The sequence below is a fragment of the Giraffa tippelskirchi genome, chromosome 14 (assembly GCF_054371585.1).
Source record: "Giraffa tippelskirchi isolate mGirTip1 chromosome 14, T2T-mGirTip1v1.2.pri, whole genome shotgun sequence".
NCBI lineage: Eukaryota > Metazoa > Chordata > Mammalia > Artiodactyla > Giraffidae > Giraffa > Giraffa tippelskirchi.
The window spans coordinates 34,681,898-34,706,854 of NC_137288.1; the positions used below are offsets into that span (position 1 = coordinate 34,681,898).

The 24,957-nt window shown below is 40.4% G+C and overlaps 2 long non-coding RNA genes across 2 annotated transcripts in view; one reads left to right on the top strand and one right to left on the bottom strand.

Annotated features, from left to right (window-relative positions):
* Positions 1–8,079: 8,079 nt before the first annotated feature.
* The window catches only part of LOC145534604 (uncharacterized), a 42,136-nt gene continuing 25,258 nt past the window's right edge, over positions 8,080–24,957 (bottom strand). The window contains exon 2 of the long non-coding RNA XR_014074791.1: positions 8,080–8,259. This is a non-coding gene — a long non-coding RNA (uncharacterized LOC145534604). The remainder of the gene's footprint in view (positions 8,260–24,957) is intronic.
* On the top strand, positions 19,264–24,797 carry LOC145534613 (uncharacterized). The gene is made up of 2 exons (XR_014074801.1): positions 19,264–19,493; positions 22,199–24,797. It is a non-coding gene; the product is annotated as an uncharacterized LOC145534613 (long non-coding RNA).

The window sequence follows — 24,957 nt, forward strand, 5'->3', positions numbered from 1 at the left end:
GGGCATAAATTTTACACGACTCTTACATAATGGATTCTTAAATAAGCCAAGTTGCATTCAGTCATTTATTTTGTGTTTGATGAGGCTGTGTACAATAAAACCTATTTATTTTTCCACCTTTTGGTAAAAATATTAAATTCTGTGACTTTGTGAGGAGGAAATAAAGTTAGCCATTCCTTTGCTCTATTGCCCCCTTTGGCTGAAAGCTACCTTTTATTTTCCTGTCTAACGTTCCCTTTTCTTCTAATCTTCTTCCATTACTGTCATTTAAAAATAATTATTAAATATGTTAAATATTTAGTAAATGACTATACAGTTGAAATTCATTCTTTTTATTCCCTCTTTTTGGCTTCTCCTGCAACTTGATCACATTTATAATGAGCTTCTTGCTGGCTTGGTTTTTCTATTGCTAATACTTTCTTACAGGATCATAGCACTCACATCCCTTAACCTAGGTATCTATACCAGCAAAGAAAACAAAACCATGACCATTTCTTTCCTTTTCTTGTGGGTATATTCCTAGATCACTTAGACCAGTGGCCCCCAACTTGTTGGCACCAGGGACTGGTTTTGTGGAAGACAATTTTTCCACAGATTGGGAGTGGGGTGGCAGGGAAGGCTTCAGGATGATTCAAATGCATTACATTTATTGTGCATTTTATTTCTATAATTATTACATCAGCTCCACCTCAGATCATTGGGTATTAGATCCTGGAAGTTGGGGACCCCTGACTTAGACCATGAAGGCCAGATTCCTGCCATTACAGTGAGTAATGACATGATCTCCTTTTAAAGTTGATGAGAAAAAATGAAATATGATTGGAAAAAAAGGCCCAAGATTGTTTTTCCTCAAAATAAAGTGAGAACACTACCTTCAAATATCTTTAATCTGTGTCACCAGTTTTTTTAAGAAAAGACAACCAAAGAATATTTTAAAGAAATAGATACTAAAAAGCATGGAGAAAGAACTCACTTCTTTTATACTAAAGGCTTGAGGTATCTTGAATTCGTATTTCTCAATCATTAGTGTGATTCAGACTCCTCTGGAGATGCTTGTTAAAAGTAGGATTCTCTGGGTCCCACTGCCGGAGTATTGTGGAGCAGGAAGAGCAGCGTCTATCCACTCCAGATCTGGACATCTTCCAGGAAATTTTTTGAGATTTTTAGGCTAGATCTTGACCTAGCAGTTTAAAACCTGAAGATCTGTATTGCAAAAGAACAGCTGAATGCTATTGCCAAACAGTTGCCACCCACCCCACCCTCAAAATGTGTTGCGTATTCTGAAGACTTTGCCATGTTTATCTTTCTTTGCATATCTGTTAGTGACTCAGACAACTAACTGTTGTTGACTAAGTGAGACAAGGTAGGACGTTAATATTTTCCTTGGGGAGTTTTCTCAACATCCCTTTCAGACAAATGATTGGAAGACAAATCTTGAAGCAGAGGAGGTTGAAGCCTGAACAATGTACACATGTGTCTTGTTGTTGTTTGGTGACTAAGTCGTGTCTGATTCTTTGCAACCCCATAGACTGCAGCATGCCAGGCTCCCCTGTCCTTCACTATCTCCAGAAATTTGCTCAAATTCATGTCCATTGAGTCCGTGACACTATCAAATCATCTTATCCTCTGCTGCCCCTTTCTCCTTTTGCCTTCAATCTTTCCCAGCAGAAGACAGAAGAAGGCAGAGGAGGCAGGAACAGATTGTGCTGTGCTTAGTTGCTCAGTCGTGTCCTCCTGTTTACAACCCCATGGACTATAGCCCTCCAGGCTCCTCTGTCCGTGGGATTCTCCAGGCAAGAATACTGGTGTAGGTTGCCATGCTCTCCTCCAGGGGATCTTCTCAACTCAGGGATCAAACTCAGGTCTGCCACATTGCAGGTGGATTCTTTACCGTCTGAGCCACTTCACTCAGTCATGACTGAGTCTTTGTGATCCCATGGACTGTGGCCCACCAGGTTCCTCTGTCCATGGAATTTTCCAGACAAGAATACTGGAGTGGGTAGCCATTACTTTCTCCAGGGGATCTTCCCGATCCAGGGATCAAACGCGGGTCTCTTGCGCTGTAGGCGGATTCTTTACCCTCTGAGTCACCAGGAAAACCCTCTTTCCCAGTATCAGGGTCTTTTCCAACAAGCCTACACCCACATAAATTACATTCTTATGAATGTGCAACAGACTTTTTACTTTAGAGATTAGGTAAAAAGGAGATGAGACAGGAATGTAGGAGCTTCCTTCTAATACATGACTAATCAGAAAATCTTCTAGCCATGAAAAAATAAAATAATTTGAAAGTCAATGGGAAAAATCAGATAAAATATTAGGATTTTGGTATACAGAGAAACTATATGGTCATCAAATTCCTACCTTTCTGGATGTTTTATTAATAATGTCCTCCCTAACACATCTACCAAGAGGTCATCACCTCAGACTTTAATTTCACAAAGTATTGAGAATTCAGTGACTCCAGAAGTCACTCATTCCACTTTTGTTATAGCTCCCTTAGACATTTCTGGCTTACACTGACAGAAAATCTGTGTCCTTTAGTTTCACCTTAACATCAATTTTGTCTGACATTAAAACAGTTACACTATCTATTTTTGTGTTTTGGATATTTTTTTTCCTGTCCTTTTGAGACAGGAAGGGGACAAAACACATTTAAAAGAATGACATGGCCCAAGGATATGACATAAACCCATTAAAAGCAACTAGTTCCAGGATGGCGGATGAACTGAATTTCACTTGCCCTTGAGCCTCAGTATACCCTCATTGTAACACATCAGCATGCTAAAAGACACAGCCACAGGGGCCATGGGCACAAAGGTCAAAAAGTGAGCAGTGGCCGGATTCCTGAAAATCCCCACCCCTTTCCCAAAGTAACTGGAATACTCCTCCCACTCATCAGCCTGTGAAATTACCCACCCCTACAAAAACTGACAACCCCATACCAAGGGGCCTCTTACCTCTCTTGCCTTCCCTCACTCTGTCTATGGAGTGTGTTTCTTCCCTGAATAAACCTTTCACTTTACTGTGGCTCACTCTTGAATTCTTTCCTGCCCAAAGCCAACAACCCACAATTGGCAGCCATCCCATGGATTCGGACATGGCCTGGTATGTGACCATCCATCCTCTCCTGCCCCACTCTTTGCTGCACCACTTTAATTTTCAACTTTCTGTGTCTCATGTTTTAGGTATGCCTTTTGAAAATGACGTATAACTAGAGTGTAAAAGTAAGCAGCAAATTTTGTATTCAAGACTGAATTTATTCTATTTAGAATTATATTTGAATCTAGTCCTACTTTTATTTTATACTTTCTTGTCCTATTTTCCTGATTTTGTTTCTGCTGTCCTTTTTTTGTCTCTTAAAAAAATTCATTCTACTTTTCTCCTGTCACTTATGTTTACCCATCTAACAGTTTAGAGATTATAATACAATATTTCTATTTCTTTTAGAAAGTCTAACAATGTTTAGATTCACTGATACTTTTACTGATGTATCTCTGAGAAATTTCTAGCCAAATCCTTTGCCCAAATTTTAAAACAAGGGTTATTTGCTTTTTTATTATTGAGTTGTAAGAGGTTTTTACGTATTCTAGATATAAGTCCCATATCAGATATCTGATTTATAAATATTTTCTTTCATTCTGTAGGTTTCTTCTCACTTTCCTGGTGGTGTCCATTGAAGCACATTTTTTAAAGGTTTTGATGAAGTCCAATGTATCTGCTTTTTCTGTTGTCATGTGTGGTTTTCATGTCATATTTAAGAAATCATATAACCCAAGGTCACAAAGACTTACTCCAGTGTTTTCTTCTAAGAATTTTGTATTTTCTGTTGAGATGATTATGTGGTTTTGTCTTTTATTCTATTAATATAGTGTTTTACATTGATTATTTTTCATATCTTAAGCCAACCTTGCATCCCTATGAAAAATCTCGGTTGTTCATGGCGTATAATCCTCTTTATATGCTGTTGAATTCAGTTTGCTAGTATTTTGTTGAGGATATTTGAGTCTATACTAAGGGATTTTGTCTGCAGTTTTCTTATGATGTCTTTGCTTAATTTTGGTATCAAGGTAACACTGCCCTTGTAGAATGAGTTGAGAAGTGTACCATCTGTTCTAATTTTTGGAAGAGTTTATTAAGAATTGGTGTTAATTCTTTCTTAAAAGTTGGTAGAATTCACTAGTGAGGTCATATGGGACTGGATTTTTCGTTGTGGAAAGTTGTTTGGTTGGTGTTTTGTTTGTTTTCTTTTTGTTTTTGTTTCACTGATAATTCAATGTCTTTACTTCTTATAGTTCTATTCAGATTTTCTCTTTCTTTTGGACTCAGTTATGATAGTTTGTGTCTTTCTAGTAATTTGTTCATTTTATCTAGTCTATTGACTTTTTAAAATTATTATGGTTTTCTAGATTTATTGTTCTCCTGAATGCCTGGACTTAAGTGATAGAACATTCTACATTGTATTCCCTTATAATCCTTTTTATTTCTGAAAGATCAGAAACAATATCCCCACTTTCATTCCTGATTTTAGTAATTTGAATCTTCTCTCTCTTTTCTGTTTGACAGTCTAGCTCATATTTTGTCAATTTTTTGATATTTCAAATAAAAAAACCTTGTCATTTTGTTGATTTTTCTCTTTTGGTTTTATATTCTTTGTTTTATTTATATTCTCTCTAGTTTCTATGATTTTGTTCCTTCTGCTTGTTTTGGGTTTAATTTGCTCTTCTTTTTCTAATTTCTTAAGGTAGAAGATTAGGCTCTTGATTGAGATTTTTCTTTTTTTTAAATATAGATGTTTGCAGGTATAAATTTCCCTCTAAGCCCTGTTCTGTTTGTGTTTCATTTTTACATTCATCTCAAAGTATTTTCTAATTTCTCTTGTGAAATTTTCTTTGACCCATTGGTTATTTAGGAATATATTATTTAATTTTAATATGTTTATAAGTATCGTAAATTTCTTCTGTTATTGATTTCTAATTTCATTCTACTGTGTTCAGATAACATTTTGTATGATTTCAATATTGATTTCTATTATTGAGGCTTGTTTTATGCCTAGAATATGCTCTATTCTGGAGTATGCTCTATGTGCACTTGAGAAGAATATAAATTCTGATGCTATTAGATAGAATGTTATACACATGACTATTGGGTCTACTTGGCTTATAATGTTATTTAAAACATCTACTTTTTAACTGATCTTTTGCCTATTCTTGAAACTATTATATTTTTCATTTTCTAGAACTTCTTTTTGGTCATTTAAAATTATCCTTGGTTATTTTTCTTATTGCTCTTTTTCTATAGTCATATTTCTCTCCCCTTTTTATTTCTATATACAAATTAAGCAAATTTATTTTATAGTTAGTATATGATACTTCCACTTAACAGAAGTTTTTGTAGATTGAGTCTTCTGTCTGCTCTCACTTGGGTTGCCTTGTTTTCTTGCATATTCTGTAGTACTTGAGAGTGAGCTTGATCTGGAAATTCTTTAAGGTCTGACTTCACGTTTTCACAAAAGGTTTGACTTGTTTCTCTAGGTGCCTGAAATTACTTTAACTTTTTAGACTAAGATTTTTTAGAACCTTGTAGATAGTTGCTGCTGCTGCTGCTAAGTCACTTCAGTCGTGTCCAATTCTGTGTGACCCCATAGATGGCAGCCCACCAGGCTCCTCTGTCCATGGGGGTTCTCCAGGCAAGAATACTGAAGTGGGATGCCATTTCCTTCTCCAATGCATGCATGCATGCTAAGTCACTTCAGTTGTATCTTACTCTGTGCAACCCTATGGACAGTAGCCCACCAGGCTCCTCTGTCCATGGGATTCTCTAGGCAAGAATACTGGAGTGGTTTGCCATTTCCTTCTCCAGTAGATGGTTGAATACAGGACAAAACTCATATGAGGCTGACTGAGACAGACTTACACACTGTACCAGACAGACTTTTACCAGGTAGACTTACTTCACTACTTACCAGGTAGACTTTTCTCTCTCTACCCAAATCCAAAGTCAACATGTCTCCTTGTTGTCTTTTTCATTAGGGTGGATTTCTTTGTAATTTATCATTTTATCAATGCTATGTTCCTTGGGGGTTCCCAACGTTACACAGGGTGTCCTTTTAGATTCTACACTTGGTCAGGCCTTGGATTTTGGCTTGTTTTCCTATCCTGAAGGACTACCTATTGAAAGATCAGGGTCACTTGGGCTGCTGGTCTCAAGGTAAAAGCCAACCTCAGGGCTATCTTCCCTCCCTGGATTTAACTTTCATTTCATTTTTGGCTTGTGAAGCATTTTTCCTGCAAGTTCAGTAGTGCATTTTTAAACACATGTATTTTAAAATTATATTCAGCAGTTTTAGTTGTATCTTTGGGATGGTTATTTAAGGTATGTAGTTCATCATACTGCCCCATATTATCCATTAAGCCTTAGAAGCACAGCAACTTCTACACTTCAGAGAAAAGAACATATTAAAAAGTTGTTACTTACGGGAATTCCCTGGCATCCCAGTGGTTAGGACTCCATGCTTTCATGCTGAGGGCACAGGTTTAATTTCTGCTGGGGAACTAAGATCCCACAAGTCGCACAGCAAAGCATTCCCCCCCGCCCCCCTAGAAAGTTACTGCTTTTAACTACCTTCTGGATGCATCTCACAATCTGAAAAGACACTGCTTTAAGGGGAAGTTCTTGGGACATAACCAGTCACACTGCTCACCCTTAGTTTCTCCACTCTTGTGTCTACCCAGTCTCCCTGATATCAAGGTCTCAGGTCAGAAAGACAGTTCCCAAAGCAGAGAGCAGCAGGATGAACCAATATGTGAGGTTAAGCAACAGTAATAGACTGGCAAGCGGAGGGTCAGGAGCAGGGTGATAGTTGTATAAATGTGAGTGAAATGTGAGCATCAGAGTGAGGGACCAGGGCCATGGCTGTGTACAGTTAGGATGCCACAGGAGAGCCCTCCAATATTTGAGATCAGTTTCATGTCTCCTCCACTCCTTCAAGCCATGCCTCTATTTACACATCTTTCAAATCATGACATGAGAACTGCCACTATGAACATTGCTAACAGAACCATATCCCCCCATGGCAGATGCTGTCACCCCATTAACAGAGTCAGCCAGGACTGCCTGAGTTTTGCCCTGTTGATTCATTTAGAGCCATTATCTAAAAATACTTAATAATAATTCATATCTCCCCCATTTCTTATTGGATGTGTTTTTTTAAAAAATCTGAGTATATAAACACACATTTATCACTTCAATTTGTTTGTTTCATCCTTCCAGTCTAGCCAGCAAGAGCTTTTAGTTCTGATTCTGTCTTCTTTAGTATGTACTGTCTTTCTTGTCATCTGCCAATAGGATGAGTACTTCACTGTCTAGTCATCCAAATCACTGATAAAACATTAAGCTAGATCAAAGCTTACCTCTTGAAATTTCCTTCCAAACTGATGTTGACACATTACTCAATACCCTTTGGGTATGATTGTTCAACTGATTATTAATCCACCTAGTTGGACCCAGAACAAGTCTGCATGAATGCCACATATGTTCTTGTCAGTAGCCTCATTACAGGCACACATTTTGCTGAGCTACCAGTACAATAAACATCTTGAAAGAGTGAAACAAAACAAGTTTAACAAAATTTGTTCTTGGTGCAACCATGTCCAAGCCTAGCAATCTGTGTTGCCTTTTTAAGTGACTCACCAACATCATTTTATTAATCCACTAGAAAAATGACCCAACACTGTCATCAAATTTACCAGTTTGCAGTTTGTTTAGACCTTCTTCCTTATTTTGAAGATTAAAAAAAAATTATTTTAATTAAAAAAAATTTATTTATTTGGCTGTACAGGTTCCTAGCTGCAGCACATGGGATCTCCAATCTTCATTGCAGCATGCAAGATCTAGTTCCCCAACCAGAGGTCAAACCCAGGCCCCCTGCATTGGGAGCATGAACTTTAAGCCACTGGACCACCAGGGAAGTCCTTCAAAAACTCCATTTATATCCATTTAAATCATTTAGCTTGCCTGGTTGAGCTCCTGTATACTGTATTATGTAGAAAACTTTAAAATGAGGTCTGAAACATCAGCTTATGCAAAATTGAAATTTATTTCTCTCTTACATAAAAGCTGAGTAAGCACCTCTGGTTGTTATGGCAGCTTCATAACAATCAGGAGCTCCTCGTCCTTCTCTCCTGTTTCCGTGGCATTCTTAACCTGCAGCTTCTATTTCACGGATTAGGATGGGCATGCCTGCTCCTGCTCTCACTTCTTCATTCGAGCCAGTGGGAAGGCAAAAAGGGAAGAAGGAGGGGAGGACATGTTCTTTCCTTTAATGTGAATACTCCAGAAAGTTCAGACATCACCTTTGCTTTATGTCGCTGGTCATAACTTAATTGCATGGCCACATCTAACTGAACAGGAGCCTGGGAAATAGCCATCTTCATTTTTGATGGCCAAGGACCTCCCTAGGTTTACCAAGGTCTTTTCTAGGAAGTCCTGCATCCTAGGAATCCCTGCAGACCTGGGAAAAAAGAGAGGCCTGGCCACTCTATATCTAACTAAAACTCGGAGATTCTAAAGAAAGAAGGTGTGTGCGTGTGCTCGGTCAGGTCTGACTCTTTGCAAACCCATGGACTGTAGCCTGCCAGGCTCCTCTGTCCATGGAATTTTCCAGGCAAGAATATTGCAGTGGGTTGCCATTCCCTACTCCAAAAGACCTTCCTGACCCAGGGATCAAATCTGTGTCTCTTGTTTCTCCTGCATTGGTTGTGCTTAGCCACTCAGTTGTGTCTGACTCTTTGCTACTCCATGGACTGTCGCCGGCCAGGATCCTCTGTCCATGGGGATTCTCCAGGCAAGAATACTGAGTAGGTTGCCATTTCCTTCTCCAGAGGATCTATCCGACCCAGGGATCGAACCCAGGTCTTCCGCATTGGCCGTGGGTTCTTAACCACTGTGCCACCGCGGAACCCCAAAAGAAAAAAGGGGGAGATGATTACTGGTGGACCACTAGGTCTCCCCCTCACTCTCCAATTTGTTTTATGGATCCACTATTTCTTCCTATATGTAGCCTGCCTTTCCTTCTTTTAGACTGCAGATTTTCCCCTGAAATAGAAACCTGAAGCAAAATAAGTGTTCAAGAGTCTGCATTGTCCTTATTATCCAGCAACACCGCATCTATGGTCCACTCTCCCTTCTCTTCCTCTGAACATTTGTGTAAGTTCCTTTAACTGATCTTGGCATTAAAAAAAAAAATCACTCAGACAATTCACTAAAGAATTTATTAAAATGGCAAAGAAGGGCATGAACAGATGATTCACATCACTAGTCATCAGGAAAATGCAAACTAAACCCACAATGAAACCCCACTATACACCCCCTAGAATAACTAAACTTTAAAAAGACAGATAGTAGGGACTTCCCTCCTGGAGGAGGGCATGGAAACCCACTCCAGTATTCTTGCCTGGAGAATCCTCATGGACAGAGGACCCTGGAGGGACACAGTCCATGGGGTTGCAACGAGTCTGACATGACCGGGAGACTAAGCACAGCTAAGCACAGACACTTCCCTGGTGGTCCAGTGACTAAGACTCCATGGTCCCAATGCAGGGGGCCTGGGTTCAATCCCTGGTCAAGGAATTAGATCCCACATGCTGCCACTAAGAGTTTGCCTGCCACAGCGAAGGTTGAAGATCCCACGTGTTATGACTAAGACTCACTGAAACCTAAATGACTAAATATATTTTTTAAAAAGACTGATAACAGTAAGGAGTGGTGAGAATGGGACACACCTGGCCTTCTCATACATCACTTTGGAAGACAGTTTGGCTGCATCTTAAGGAGTTAAACACACACAGTATGACCCAGCCATTCCACTTCTAGATATTTGCCCAAGAAAAATGAATGCTTATGTTTTTCCAAAGACTTGATCATGGATGTTCACAGCAACTTTGTGCAGCTTTATTTGTGATAACCATAAGCCTGTAAATAACCCAAATGTCTTCTGTCAGCTGGTGAATGGATAAACAAATTGTGGTGTAGCCACGCAATAGATGCTACTCAAGCAAACAAAAGAACAAACCACTGACTTTTGAAACAACATGGATGGATCTGAAAATCATTACACTGAGTGAGAGAAGACAAGAGTTAAAAAAAAAAAAGAATATATGATCCCATTTATTGTAGGATCTCATTTGTATAAAATTCTAGTAAATACAAATAACATAGTGACAGAAACAGATCAAAGGTAACCTACGGACAGGGATAGTGGGAGGGATGGGTGACCAAGGGACATAGGAACTTTTCAAGAGTGACGGAAAGAAATGTTCAGTACCTTGACTGGGTGTTGTTTAATTTCACCGTTAAATATGTTCAGATTATACCTGAGCAAAGCAGTTTTAAGAAAGTGAACTATTTTTGGCAAAAATAAGATTTGGTGTTAGAAGTTAAGATAGCAGTTAGCCTTAGCCAAGCATTAGGGTTGGGGTGCTTAATGATTAGAAAAGCCACGAGGAGGTTTCTAGAGGTGCTGGCTGTATTCCGGTTATTTTTTAATCTGGGTGCTGGTTACATGGATGTGTTCAGTTGTGAATATGAATGAGTGATACGGTTGTGATTGTTGTGCTTTGGGGTATGCATGCTGTTGTTCCATAATGTTTACTGAGGGAAAAAAATCAAGCCCTGTCTCCACTGGGGCTTTGTTCTTCCTGATAGTGTTCTTACACATCTGTCTAACCGTGCAGTCATCCTTGGCTCTGCGTCCTTCTTTCCCTCTTCTGTGTGTATGTTTTCAAAAAGACTGATCACAACTCAAGAGTTCAGTGAATTAACACAGCTTTCTTGCAGGTACGTCCTTATTTACCCACTAGAACAATGTGGGATTATTTATACCTGGATGAGGGCTTCTCCTGGAGAAGGGCATGGCAACCCACTCCAGTATTCTTGCCTGGAGAATCCCCATGGACAGAGGAGCCTGGTAGGCTACATGCACACATACCTGGATGAATTCAAAAACCAATTTGAGATCATGGACTATAAGCTTCTTGAGTGCAGGTGTTGGATTCCAATATCCAGAATAGCTCCTGAAAGATTATACGTGCTCGATGAATACACTGATTTCATGAAGGTTGCTATAAATTTTCTTGATACGTAAATACATGTTTCTTTTGAATAAAGTAAGGTCTTCCATCACATTCTACTTTTGAATTTCAACATATCAGTCTTAGTTAACTAAAATTATGAATTTACCTTATTGACCATTTCCTCCACATTGGGGAAACTGAGGCCATAAGCATTTTGCTTCTCAACCACTTTCCTCGTGAGAGTCACTGAGAACCTCTTGCCTGCTTAGTCTTCTTTCCATGTCATATTTATTTTCTTTCCCTCCATCCTCATTCATATTTTGTATAAAAACCTCTCAGGTACTATTTGAACTTTACTCATAAGTGCATAAGTTATTGTATCTATTCATTGTTTAAAATTAAGATTTATTCTGCCCAGTAAACTTTTGAATCGTTATTGTCTTTATTACTGTGTCTCTTTATTTTTAAAAAAACTAATAGGCTTAAAAAAGAACAAAATAACTACTAGGCTTTCCTTTAGAATCTTCCTGAGCAGGTCAGCTAGTCTCTGGGCAAGACTGTTCTTCTCTATCTTTGTGGGGTCCATTTCCCCTCTAGTTAGAAACACCTCATCCCAGCTGTTTATGTGAAGGTCCAGAGTGCCAAATGGGCTCATACTATCTGGTAGAAAACCACTTTCACAATAAATTTCTCTCCCAAAATCCCATAGACAGCTTGTGAGAAGTAACAACAATACCATGCATATTCCTTAGGTCTTCAGTCTCCTGCCTAATCATTTATAAATATTGAAAATTCCCTCTGACCTCTTTTAAGCTGGGCCACTTGTTTTTCTGTAAGTTAGCTGATGTGGACATCTGTGAGTGGGTCTGAGATGATATCCACTCAACTTGTGCCATCTAGGAAGATGCCTTGGTCATGCCTGGATCCATTCATTCATATCTGTCTATCTATTCTGTGTTTGTTTCTGAGGAGGTCTTATAGCTTCTCACTCAGTTTCTCGGGTACTACCCTGGTTCTTCACTTTCTTCTCTGTTGCCTTTTTGTTCTAGTCAACAATACTTTGATTCCAGCTTCATTTCCATTCACTTTCTCAGGATCTTACATTTTCTAGTCTCTTTTCTTTCTGGACTGTATATTATTTCTTCCAATGATCTAGGAATTTTACCTCTTCTCTCAAGTGGCATCAGAATAATATTAAATTAGTCTTTGGTTATGGAAAATATGAATTTAGAAATATGAGCATCCCTTCTAAAAAGGGGATTGATGTTTGCTGAAGGAGAAATAAGGACGCAATCTCAGGAACCTTTGTTTATTCAGGTGCAGTACGGAAAATTGCCTCTGCTCCAGCATTTTTCCAAAGCTCATGAGTTACACAGCTCATTTCAAAACCAGCCCAGGTGGACTCAGATCAAAGGTCTGTGCAGACAGCTTCTGCTGTGCACTGGTTTTCCCTCCTGACGTCATTCACTTTTTGCTTATTGTCACTCAAGTTCTGAGGAGATAAGAACGCTTTCAGATGTGGCCTTTATCTTACAAAATGAAGCCCTAGCTCCCATGCATGCATATGCCTCTAGGCTTGTGAACACTAAATAACCTCACAGAGCCACAAGCACAACTTTGGAGAAGACAGAGGAGTGCCTGCCCGGCTGGAACCCTGAAGCACTAGCTTCAGGTGTGCACACTAGTGTGAGAGAATGAGTTATACACACGCAGAGCTGAGATCTGAATGGAGAGAGAGCACATTGATGTTGTCTCTGAGGCCTGCCCCACCCAACTTCGTCACTTATTATTTACTCTAATGGAGAGAGCGCACATTGATGTTGTCTCTGAGGCCTGCCCCACCCAACTTCGTCACTTATTATTTACTCTAACTGAAACTTTCTTAAGCTTCCTTAGACTATCTGTGTTTCAGTCTCTAGTAACCAAAAGAGCCTTGGTCAGTACATGTGCTCCCTACACCAGTGGGATCCTAGATGCCCACAGGCTTTGTCAGTAACTAGACTTCTGGGAGGCGGGGGTTGGATCTAGACCTTCCAAAAGGAAGCGGGGGAGAGAGAAGAGGGTGGTTCCACTAACAGGTCAGACATGTGGCTTATTCTTCCATATTCTGGCCCAAGGTCAACCTGGTAAACCAAGTGCTGGGTAGCACCCTGCAGACCTGCAAGGCCTGTGCTTTCCCAGGTTCAAGACCGAAGAAAGAGCCTGGAGTCAGCAAAGGAGATACCAGTGGTTTGATGGATGGGGGGAGCTTGCATGTCTGAGCAAGGTCTTGCAGAGACACCCCACCATGTATGGAGGATGACAGGCAGGACGTGGCAGCAGTCAGCTCCCAGGGGGAAGGGGAGATTACCAGTTATAGGGGAAATGATGTCAGGTGGGTTCATTAGTCACCAGAGAAAGTAGCAGAGGGGCCTGCCCCTCACCGCCCCTCTGATAAGAACAGTCACCAGCTGAAAGCAGGCAGGAAGGTTGGTCAAGTGAGTAGGGTATAGGTGAAGCAGGCACTGGTCAGGTAGGGTATTTACAAAGACCAAGAGAACAGCTACCTTGAGTGGCCTGACCACACACCAAGTAATCAACATCTACAAAAAGCAAAATGAGAAGTGTTCCCAAGCTATAAGCAGAACTTTACCCATCTTTTCAAAGCCCATTGTCTTCCCATTTCTAGGGGAAGTACCCTACAGAGGTGCTGTCTGCTCCAGCCATGAGGGACTCACCTTCCCCTCTTCATCTCAATAATAAACTTCTTTGGGGATTTCAGGTACTAATTCATTCTGTTGTATTAACAACACTGTGAGGTCCTCCAACCCAGTGGCTCAGACAGTAAAGAATCTGCCTGCAATGAGGGAGACCCAGGTTCAGCCCCTGGGTTTGGAAGATCCCCTGGAGTAGGAAATGGCAACCCACTCCAGTATTCTTGCCTGGGAAATCCCATGGACAGAGGAGCCTGGCAGGCTACAGTCCATGAGGTCGTAAAGAGTCAGACTGGATTGAACGAGTAACACACACATGTGAAATAGTAAAACCAAGCAGCACCCTGTGGGGCTCCAGGGAACAGAAGTCTTTCTGTCCCCCATTTTCTGCTTGCAGGGGATGGACTCCAGCCTCCATGACCTTCCTTGACTTCTAATCAAGGGAGGAGCAGCCAAGAAAGCACCTGAGGCTAGATTTAAGGAACTAGAGAAACTCATCAAAGGTCTGTTGAGTTCAGTTCAATTGCTCAGTCGTGTCCAACTCTTTGTGACCCCATGGACTGCAGCATGCCAGGCTTCCCTGTCCATCACCAACTCCTGGAGTTCACTCAAACTCATGTCCATTGAGTCAGTGATGCCATCCAACCATCTCATCTTCTGTCGTGCCCTTCTCCTCCCACCTTCAATCTTTCCCAGCATCAGGGTTTTTTCCAAAGAGTGAGTTCTTCACATCAGGTGGCCGAAGTATTGGAGTTTCAGCTTCAGCATCAGTCCTTCCAATGAATATTCAGGACTGATTTCCTTTAGGATGGACTGATTGGATCTCCTTGCAGTCCAAGGAACTCTCAAAAGTCTTCTCCAACACCACAGTTCAAAAGCATCAATTCTTTAGCACTCAGCTTTCTTTGTACTCCAGCTCTCACATCCATACATGACTACTGGAAAAACCATAGCTTTGACTAGACCTTTGTTGACAAAGTAATGTCTCTGATTTTTAATATGCTATCTAGGTTGGTCATAGCTTTTCTTCCAAGGAGCAAGCGTCTTTTAATCTCATGGCTGCAGTCACCATCTGCAGTCATTTTGGAGCCCCCCAAAATAAAGCCTGTCACTGTTTCCATTGTTTCCCCATCTATTTGCCATGAAGTGATGGGACCAGATGCCATGATCTGGCATCATCGAGGCTATCTGAGAACAGATTAGAGAATTGCAGGGCCTGCCTACATCCTTATCTTATCAGCAGCCTCCATCAACCTTGAGTATTCATTGGAAGGACTGATACTGAGGCTGAAGCTCCAACACTTTGGCCACTTGATGCGAAGAGCCCACTCATTAGAATATATCCTGATGCTGGGAAAGATGGAGGGCAGGAGAAGAAGGGGACGACAGGGGATGAGATGGTTGGATGACATCACCAACTCAATGGATATGAGTTTGAGCAAACTCCGGGAGATGGTGAAGGACAGGGAAACCTGGCGTGCTGCAGTCCATGGGGTCACAAAGAGTTGGACACCATTGAGCAACTGAACAGCAACAACCACCCATGAACTGTTGCTATAAGACTCCTCATCAAATCCTCTCAGGTTGGGGACACACAATTTTGAGGGCAAGAGCCTGCTATGTCCTCCTTTGCCTGGCAAAACAATAGAGCTATTCTTTTCTGTTTCACCCAGAATTCTGTCTCTAAGACTCAATTCTGCTCCTGTGCAAAACGGCCAAGATTTCAGCATCAGCAGTACTATTACAGTACCCCTGTTGCATAGGTAAGAAGAAGTGAAGTGAAGTGAAATTGCTCAGTCATATCCGACTCTTTGCGACCCCATGGACTGCAGCCCACCAGTCTTCTCCATCAATGGGATTTTCCAGGCCAGAGCACCAAGAAGGAGTTGCCATTTCCTTCTCCATAGGTAAGAAAACTAAGGCATGATGAGAGGCAGTAACATGCCCAGGTCACAGGACTGCTGACTGGGGACTGGGATAGGAGCCCTGCTTTGGAGCTGGCCTGGCAAAGAGATTCAACATGTCACCAGAAGCCCCTTCTGAGCTTGCTGTTATCCTCTCTTTGTGGATTCCTTTTCAAGGCCCTAAGTGGCAGACTAGTCTCAGTTACTGAACTCCACTTCCCCTAAAATCCCACCAAATTATAGTGTACAAATAAGGAACGTGTCCACCCATGAGGAACATTAAAGACAACATTGGATGAGAAATTTGAACACATTAAAAAAAAAAAAAAGATTAACAGAAAGGGGAAGGAGAATTGATTTAAGAAAGTTCAGAGAGACGCTGCTGAGGGGAGGGAGGCCTTGCTCAGAAACCCAGCAGGCACCTCTTAGGTGGCCTCAAAACCATGAATGAGGGGGTGGCGGGCTGCCTCCAGGCCAGGGGGGCCACCAGGTTGATTCTTCCCTTAATTGTCTCCATCCTACACCACTTCCCTCAAATGGGCAAGGAAAGGTTACTCTTTTGAGAAACTGTACCACAAGGGCTTACCTACTTCATGTTCCTACAACTTGTGGACAGTCCGCTGTGCTGTGTTGAGATTCTCTTTTTTTTTTTCATTTTTTTAATGTTGAGTAAATCCCCTCATTCAACAGAGTCAAAGAAAATGTTCATTCACTCTCATAAGCCAAGACACAAAGAATTCTCCTTGCCTGGATGTTTTAAACACTTTTTAAAGCCTGGCCTTTTGGGGACTGTGTTTCTTGTCAGAAGTTTGAATACAAAGGTTTAAAGACCAGATTTGATGTTATTACCACATCAACCTTTGTATGATTTAGTTCGTTATCCCCACCACGGGTACTTTGTTTTTCAGCTTTATAGAGATATAATTAACATACAACACTGTGTATTGGGGCTTCTCTGGTGGCTCAGATGGTAAAGAATCTGCCTGCAATGAAGGAGACATGGGTTTGATCCCTGGGTCAGGAAGATCCTCTGGAGGAGGAAATGGCAAACCACTCGAGTATTCTTGCCTGGAGAATCCCAAGGACAAAGGAGACTCGTGGGCTACAGTCCATGGGGTTGCAAAGAGTCAGACACAACTCAGCGACTAACACACACTGTGTATGTTTAAGCTGTACAATAACTATATATATATATATACAGATACATGTATACATTATATATGACAAAGCGCTTACCACAGGAAGGTTAGCTGACACATCCTTTCCCTCACATAATCCCCATTTTCTTGTTGCTAATGGTGAAAACATTAAGGCTCTACTCTCACAGCAACTCTCAAGTAACACAGTTCAGTATTGTTAACTGCAGTCACTGTGCTGGATCTTGGATCCAGCAACATACTCATCTTATGACTGAAAGTCTGTACCGTTTGACCAACATCTCCCCTTTCCCCCCATGAAATTCTGACTAAATTTTGAACCTGGGCTCTGCATTTTCATTTTGCACTGGTCCCCATGAACCAGTGGTTGGTCCTGTGAACCGCCAAGGCTCAGGTGTTGGGATGCAGGGTGCGGTGGTGGCTGGAGGTCGCCTGCAGGCCTGGCCACAGGCGAAATCAAGTGGCAGTGAACACTGAACTATGAGACACATACACTCCCCTCTGCCCTGTCTCCACAGCACAGACAACCACACATTTAATACCTCTCTTACCCTAATTTTTCTCCTAAATTTCCCCACCTCTTATTACCTTATTTAGGTTAAGAGAATTCTCAACGCCCCATCATTCATGTCACCTTGTTCTTTGATTCCAGTAATCCCTTGACTGCCCATTTTCCCCATTCATTTCATTCATTTCTTGGTTGGGTTTGTCAGCACAACTCTTCCTTCCTTGATGGAGTCTCTTCTGGAGAGTCTGCATGACCCAAAGGAAAGGCTTCTAGAAACTTCTAGAAATTTTTGACAGTAACCCCTAGAAAAGCCCCACTACTCTATAATAAAGTTCATGCTCTCTGAAGTTGTGGTTAAATACAAGTAGCACCTTCCACTCAAGATCACCAGATACTTAAGGAAGCCCTCAATGTGAGAGTCAGATGGCAAAACAAATAGGAGGGAAAAGAGGAGCTCAGGAAGTTTATCATGACATCTCAGAGCATGTGAGATGAAGAGAAGATCTAAATGCTTCCAGATTGGTGGGGGAATTACACAGAAAGAATCAGGAAAATAGAAGTGGACTTTATAAAAAGGTAACACTGAGACCTAGGAGAAAATGATGCTGTTGCTTGTGTTGTTCGGATAATTTTCATCATCATGGATCTTCTGGCCATTTGCTCTGTCATCACTGAGAACTGAGAACTGAGGTCCCCACAGCACTTATGAACATGACCCCTCCTTTCTGCTCCAGCAGTGTTTGTTTCATGGAGTTTGGACTTCTGTGGCTCAGTCCATATTCATTTAGAATCCTTTCATATGTTTGGATAAGTCACCTCCTTATCATTATGCAATACCTCTCTTTATCCCTAATATTATTTCTTGTTCTGAAGTCTATTTTATCTGATATTAATAAAGGTACTCCAACTTCCTTCTGGTTACTGTTACATGCTTTATATCTCTCCATAGTCAAGGCTGGATATTGTCACCCTCCTTATTTAACTTATAAGCAGAGTACTTCATGCGAAATGCCAGGCTGGATGAAACACAAGCCGGAATCAAGATTGCTGGGAGGAATATCAATAACCTCAGATGTGCAGATGACACTACCCTTCTGGCAGAAATTGAAGAGGAACTGAAAAGCATCTCGATGAAAGTGAAAGAAGAGAGTGAAAAAGTTGGCTTAAAACACAACATTCAGAAAACTAAGATGATAGCATCTGGTCCCATCACTTCATGGCAAATAGATGGGGAAACAGTGAGAAATTTTATTTTGGGGGGCTCCAAAATCACTGCAGCCATGAAATTAAAAGCCCTTTGCTCCTTGGACGAAAAGCTATGACCAACCTAGACAGCATATTAAAAAGCAGAGACATTACTTTGCCAACAAAAGTCCGTCCAGTCAAAGCTATGGTTTTTCCAGTAGTCACATATGGATGTGAGAGTTGGACTATAAAGAAAGCTGAGCCCTGAAGAACTGATGTTTTTGAACTGTGGTGTTGGAGAAGACTCTTGAGAGTTCCTTGAACAGCAAGGAGATCCAACCAGTCAATCCTAAAGGAAATCAGTCTTGAATATTCATTGGAAGGACTGATGCTGAAGCTGAAACTCCAATACTTTGGCCACCTGATGTGAAGAACTGACTCCTTGGAAAAGACCCTGATGCTGGGAAAGATTGAAGGTGGAAGGAGAAGGGGATGACAGAGGATGAGATGGTTGGATGGCATTACCAACTCAATGGACGTGAGTTTGAGTAAACTCTGGGAGTTGGTAATGGACAGGGAAGCCTGGCATGCTGCAGTCCATGGGGTCGCAAAGAGTCAGACATGACTGAGTGACTGAACTGATACCTCTCCATCTAAGCACATTTAATGTGATTATTGATATAAGGTGATTGGGTTAAATTCTATTTTGTTAGTTGGCCTATTTTCTGACTGTTCCTTGTTTCCTTTTTCTTCTTTTTCTGCTGCCTTCTCTGGGGTAATTTGAACACTTTTTATGACTCCATTTTATCTCTTCCATAGAGAAGATTAATTAAAAACATTTAGTAGCCACTGTAGAATCTAATGGGCTTCCCTAGTGGCTCAGACAGTAAAGAATCTGCCTGCAATGTGCGAGACCTGGGTTCCACCCCTGGGTTAGGAAGATTCCCTGAAGAAGGGAATAGGTACCCACTCCAGTATTCTTGCCTGGAGAATCCCCATGGACAGAGGAGCCTGGTGGGCTACAGTCCATGGAATCACAGAGTCAGAAATAACTGAGTGACTAACACCTCCACCTAGAGTCTAATACACACATAAATATATACATGTAAGTATGTGTGTGTATATATATATATATATACACACACATATAGTGGACTGTATACACTTATATACATATATATATGAAATTAATCATCATTTACTTTGGAATAATAATATAGCACTTCATAATTAATATAATGACTTTATAACCATATATTGTCAATTTTTTCCCTCCTATTTTTTGTGCTATTGTCATACATTCTACATATATTTTAAACATGTAATACATTACTATTTTGCTTTAGGTAGTAAGCTATACCTTAGAGTAATTAAAAATATGGAAAAATAATTTTATTTTACTTTATTTATTTCTAGATCTTCTCGTTTGTTTCTGTAGATCCAGTTTCAGTATGATATATTTTTTTGACTGAAGAATTTCCTTTCATATTTCTTACAGAGTAGATCTGCTAGCAATGAATTTTCTCAGGTTTGTCGGAGAAAGTATTTATTTTTCCTTTTATTTTTTGAAAAATACTATTGCGGAGTATATACAATTCTGGGTTGGAAGCTTTTTCTTTCAGCACTTTGACAATATCACACCTCTGTTTCTTATTTTCTTATGAGAAGTCGCCTGTAACTTTTATTTTTCTTCCTTTGTAATGCTTGTCTCTGACTGCCTTCAAGATTTCCCCTTCGTTTATGTTTTCAGTAATTTTAATATGATACGCCCTATGTGTGTGTGTGTGTGTGTGGTGTGCATGTGTGTGTGCTTTTTGTTTGGATATTTATCCAATTTGGTGCTCTCTGAGGTTTTTCAATCTGTGATTTAGTGTTAGTTGTTAATTTTGGAAAATTCTCAGCCATTGTTTCTTCATATATTTCTTCTGCTCCTTTCTCACTCTCTTTCTTCTTATTCTGGAATTCCAATTATGCATAAGTTAGAATGTTCTATAATGTCCCACATGTCCTTGAATGTTCTGGTCCTCCCCAGCCCCTACTCACTACTCTTTTTGTCTATTTGTGTATCAGTTTGGGAAATTCCTAGTAACCTATCTTCACGTGGACTGCTTATTTCCTCAGTGTGGTTGAGTCTACTGACAAACCATTATCACTGGTTTTTACTGCTGCTTTTCCTTTTAAGCATTTCTATCTGATTCTTCTTTATAGTTTATTACAGTTTCCAACTCTGCTGAAATTATTCACTTAAACTTGCATGTTCTCAACTTTTTCCATTAATCATATATTAATCAGAGTTATTTTAAAAGTCCTATTCGTTCCAACTTCTGTGTCATTTCTGAGTCTGGTTTTGATCATTGCTTTGTCTCTTGGGACTGTTTTTTGTTTTTTTTCACACTTTTTAATATGCCTTATAATTTTTTGTTGGAAGCTGGACATCCTGCACAGAAAAAAAAAGGACTGAGGTCATCATTTTTATGCCTGGCAATGGGCATGTCTTTCCTTCAGCAAGGGCTTTAGTACAGTGATGAGAAGCCATGTAGACAGGCGTTGGACTGGGTTGGGGATGAACTAGGGCTATGATTACATTTTGCACCACAAGCTGCAAATTCCAATAAGGGACTTTGTAGTTTATGGGTTGGTTTACCAGAGGAAAGTCTGTTCAAGTCTGAACTTTAGGTCTTTCTTTTATATTTTGCCTCATTTAAGAGGGTCTGTTTGAACATTTCATTTTTTTCCTGTCCCTCTCCCAGTAGTTGCTCTAGCATGCATGGGTGCATGCTCAGTCATGTCTGACTCTTTGCGACCCCATGGACTGTTGTCCGGCAGGCTCCTCTGTCCATAGATTGCCATTTCCTTCTCCAGATGATCTTCCCAACCCAGGGATTGAACCAGTGTCTCCTGCGTCTCCTGCATTGGCAGATGGATCTTTTACCCACTGAAGCACCTGGAAGCCCCAGTCTGCTCTAACTTATTATTTAAAATTTGTTAATATAAAAGAGAGAGTGTATTCTAGGTTTCCAATGCTGGTCTAATTGGGCCTCACAATCAAGCATGTACCAAATTCCTGGAACTAGGGTGGAGGAGTGGCCTTTCCAGTTTTCCTGCCCTCCCCCTGGTGGAGTCGTGGGCCCTGCACAATCCTCTCCTCCCACAGGAGGGTCCCTGTTCCCAGCTGCAATGAGTTTTCACTGGTGCCCTAAGGAAGCAGTGCTTGTTGCCCTCCTTCCCCTTGCTTCCTGTAGACACACACACACCACAGATTATGGCTTTGATTTTATTTGAGATATTGAGAGGGAAAGGATCTAGGCCATTTTTTGCCTCTCCCATAAGGGCTGTTATAAAGGACATTATCAGGTCAGTGGAGAGTTCCGATATGTACTGTAGATTAAAGTATTTCGTCAATGTTAAACTTCCTGAACTGGATAACTGTACCACAGTTACATAGGAAAAATTACCTTATTCTTAGGAAATCTACACCAAAGTATTAATATTACTAGGTAAAGCAGTATGAGGCCTGTAACCTCTTCTCAAATGATTCAAAACAGATGCTAACTGCTGCTAAGTCGCTTCAGTCGTGTCCGACTCTGTGCGACCCCATAGACGGCAGCCCACCAGGCTCCGCCGTCCCTGGGATTCTCCAGGCAAGAATACTGGAGTGGGTTGCCATTTCCTTCTCCAGTGCATGAAAGGGAAAAGTGAAAGTGAAGTCGCTCAGTTGTGTCCAACTCTTAGCGACCCCATGGACTGCAGCCTACCAGGCTCCTCCATCCATGGGATTTTCCAGGCAAGAGTACTGGAGTGGGGTGCCAGATAGATCAATATTAATAGATGGAGAATAATGAAATAAACATAGAAAAATGTTTTTTTTAAATGGGTGAATTAGAGTATAAGATAGTTGTCTGCATCACTTAATTGCAACTTTTTTGCAAATTAGAAGTTATATTTAAGTTAAAAGTTTTTCAGAAGAATCAGTTTGTTCCACACAGGATGTAAAGGGCTGGGTGCAACATCACTCCCATCCTTACAAAAAAGAAGGGGGGCATGCTTGAAATGCAGCAGGACCCTATGGTCCTTGCCCCTCATCTCCTCAGCCTACCCTTTGCCTATGGAATAACTTTAGCCAAAGAATAAGTTTAATCAGAGAAGTGAGAAAATGTAGAAACAAAGGAAAACAAAGGAGATCACATAATAAAAATGTAGTCATTAAGCAAAGTCAAGGATGTTTAGTTCCTTCTCAAGGGCAATAGATAATATTCTGAGCCATATCACTTGAGCTGTCTTACAGATACTGAAATGCTCACCGGGTGGAAACAGCTAACTACATGATGACTAGACTGTAGCCATGACATAAGCTGCCACAATTCCAAGAATTGGCCTCAAGGAAATGAGAACAAACTGATCATGGAACTGCAGATTATCTGTACTTGAAGCAATCAAGATGATGCCAGTCAAACCATCGATGACCAATTTCAAGATGACTGTCAGAGATGAATGTGCTGTTTCTGCACGTAGCCCCCTCTGTCTGTCTATAAATGCTCTGGCCCACTGATTATCAGTGGATGGGAGTTGGCCTTTGGACAGCTGTCCACCCTCCCCACCCCAGCCCCAGTTGCTGGCATGCAAAATAAAGCAAACTTTCCTTTCTACCAACATGGCCTCTTAATTGGCTTTTGAGTGGCAAGCAGCCGGACCCCACGTTTGGTTATAGGCTAACTTCAGATTCACAACTTTTTTGAAGTCCGTTGGAGAGCTGAGGTTGCACAATAACCATTTGACTCAATATCCAAGCAGAGACGTCCACCTGCAGGGAGAGAGGAGACTCAGCCATGCACTTACCTGGGGTGGATGGAATTAGAAACAGTAGTCAGAAGAGTTCAGCTTGAATGATTGATGTGTTGAGGAAAGGCCAGATATGAGTTGATGGGACAGTGCTTTCTGTTATTGGTTTTGTTTTGTTGCTGATAGTGATGTTACACACTTTATGTTTATCGGTCATTAATATTTTTTTCTTTTGGGCATCATCTTTGTCCATTTCTCATTCCAGTAATCTTGCCTGGAGAATCCCATGGACAGAGGAGCCTGGCAGGCTACAGTCCATGGGGTTGCAAAGAGTCAGGCATGACTGAGCAACTATCACTCACTCACTGTTTTACAAAAGCTAGTCATTTCATCATAGATAGTCAGCCTTCAACGTTGCAAATACTTCCTCCATCTATCACATAATTTTGTTTTTTGATGAAGAAAAAAATTTACTTTGCCTTATATTTTATTTGTATTTCTTTTCCTTCATGTTACTTTCTTCTTTGACTTTTGTACTTAGACAAACTTTTCATAATCTGATATTATTAATATTTGTTCATTTATTTAACAAATATTTTCTGCTTAGCTAGTATATCCTAGAAGCTTTCCAAGGCACAGGGGATAAACAGTTAAGAATCCTGCCTTCTTGGAGCTTGTATTCTAGACAGTAAACAAAATAATAAAAAACTGATATAACATTTTAGGAGTATGGTTGATTAACAATGCTGTTAGTTTCAGATGTACAGCAAAGTGGTTCAGTTATAAATATACATGCATCTATTCTTTTTCAAATTCTTTTCAATGTGGTAAAGCTTTCTGTCATTCAGGTGAATCTCTCAGTCAAGGTTCCAGGGGAAAAAATCCAGTTAAACCACAAAGAACGATCTAGAACTCTGAAGCTAGAAACAGCAGGTGCGGTCACTCCCCTGAAGGGACTCTGTGATCAGAATCTGGAGATGAAAGGAATGTGGTATAGCTGGGAGGAGAGAACTTTTTAAAAAACATCTAAGCATACAATGTTTCAGATGTACAGCAAAGTGATTAAGTTATAGATCATTATGTTTCAGGTTCTTTCTATCATAGATTATTACAAGATACTGACTATACGTCCCTGTGTTATACATTAGGTCCTTGTTTATTTTATATATAGTAGTGTGAATCTGTTAATCCCAAATTCCCAATTTATCCCTCCCTCTGCTTCCCCCTTGGTAATCATAAATTTGTTTTCTATGTCTGTGAGTCTATTTCTGTGTTTGGGTGTTTTTTTTTTTTTGAAGTATAGTTGATTTACAATGTTTTGTTAGTTTTAGGTATACAGTATAGTGATTCAGTTATGTGTATATATATATGACTTTTTAAGACTTTTCCACTTATAGGTTAATATAAAATATTAAGTATAGTTCCCTGTGCTATATAGTTGGTCTTTGTTGGTTCTCTATTTTATACAGATTAGTGTGTGTATATTAATCCCAGTCTCCTAATTTATTCCTCCCCAACTTTTTCCCCTTCAGTAATCATGCTTGTTTTCTATGTCTGTGAGTCTATTTCTGTTTTGTAAATAAGTTCAATTATATCTTTTTTAGGTTCTACATGTAAGTGATATCATATGATATTTGTCTTTGATTTATAATAATTACA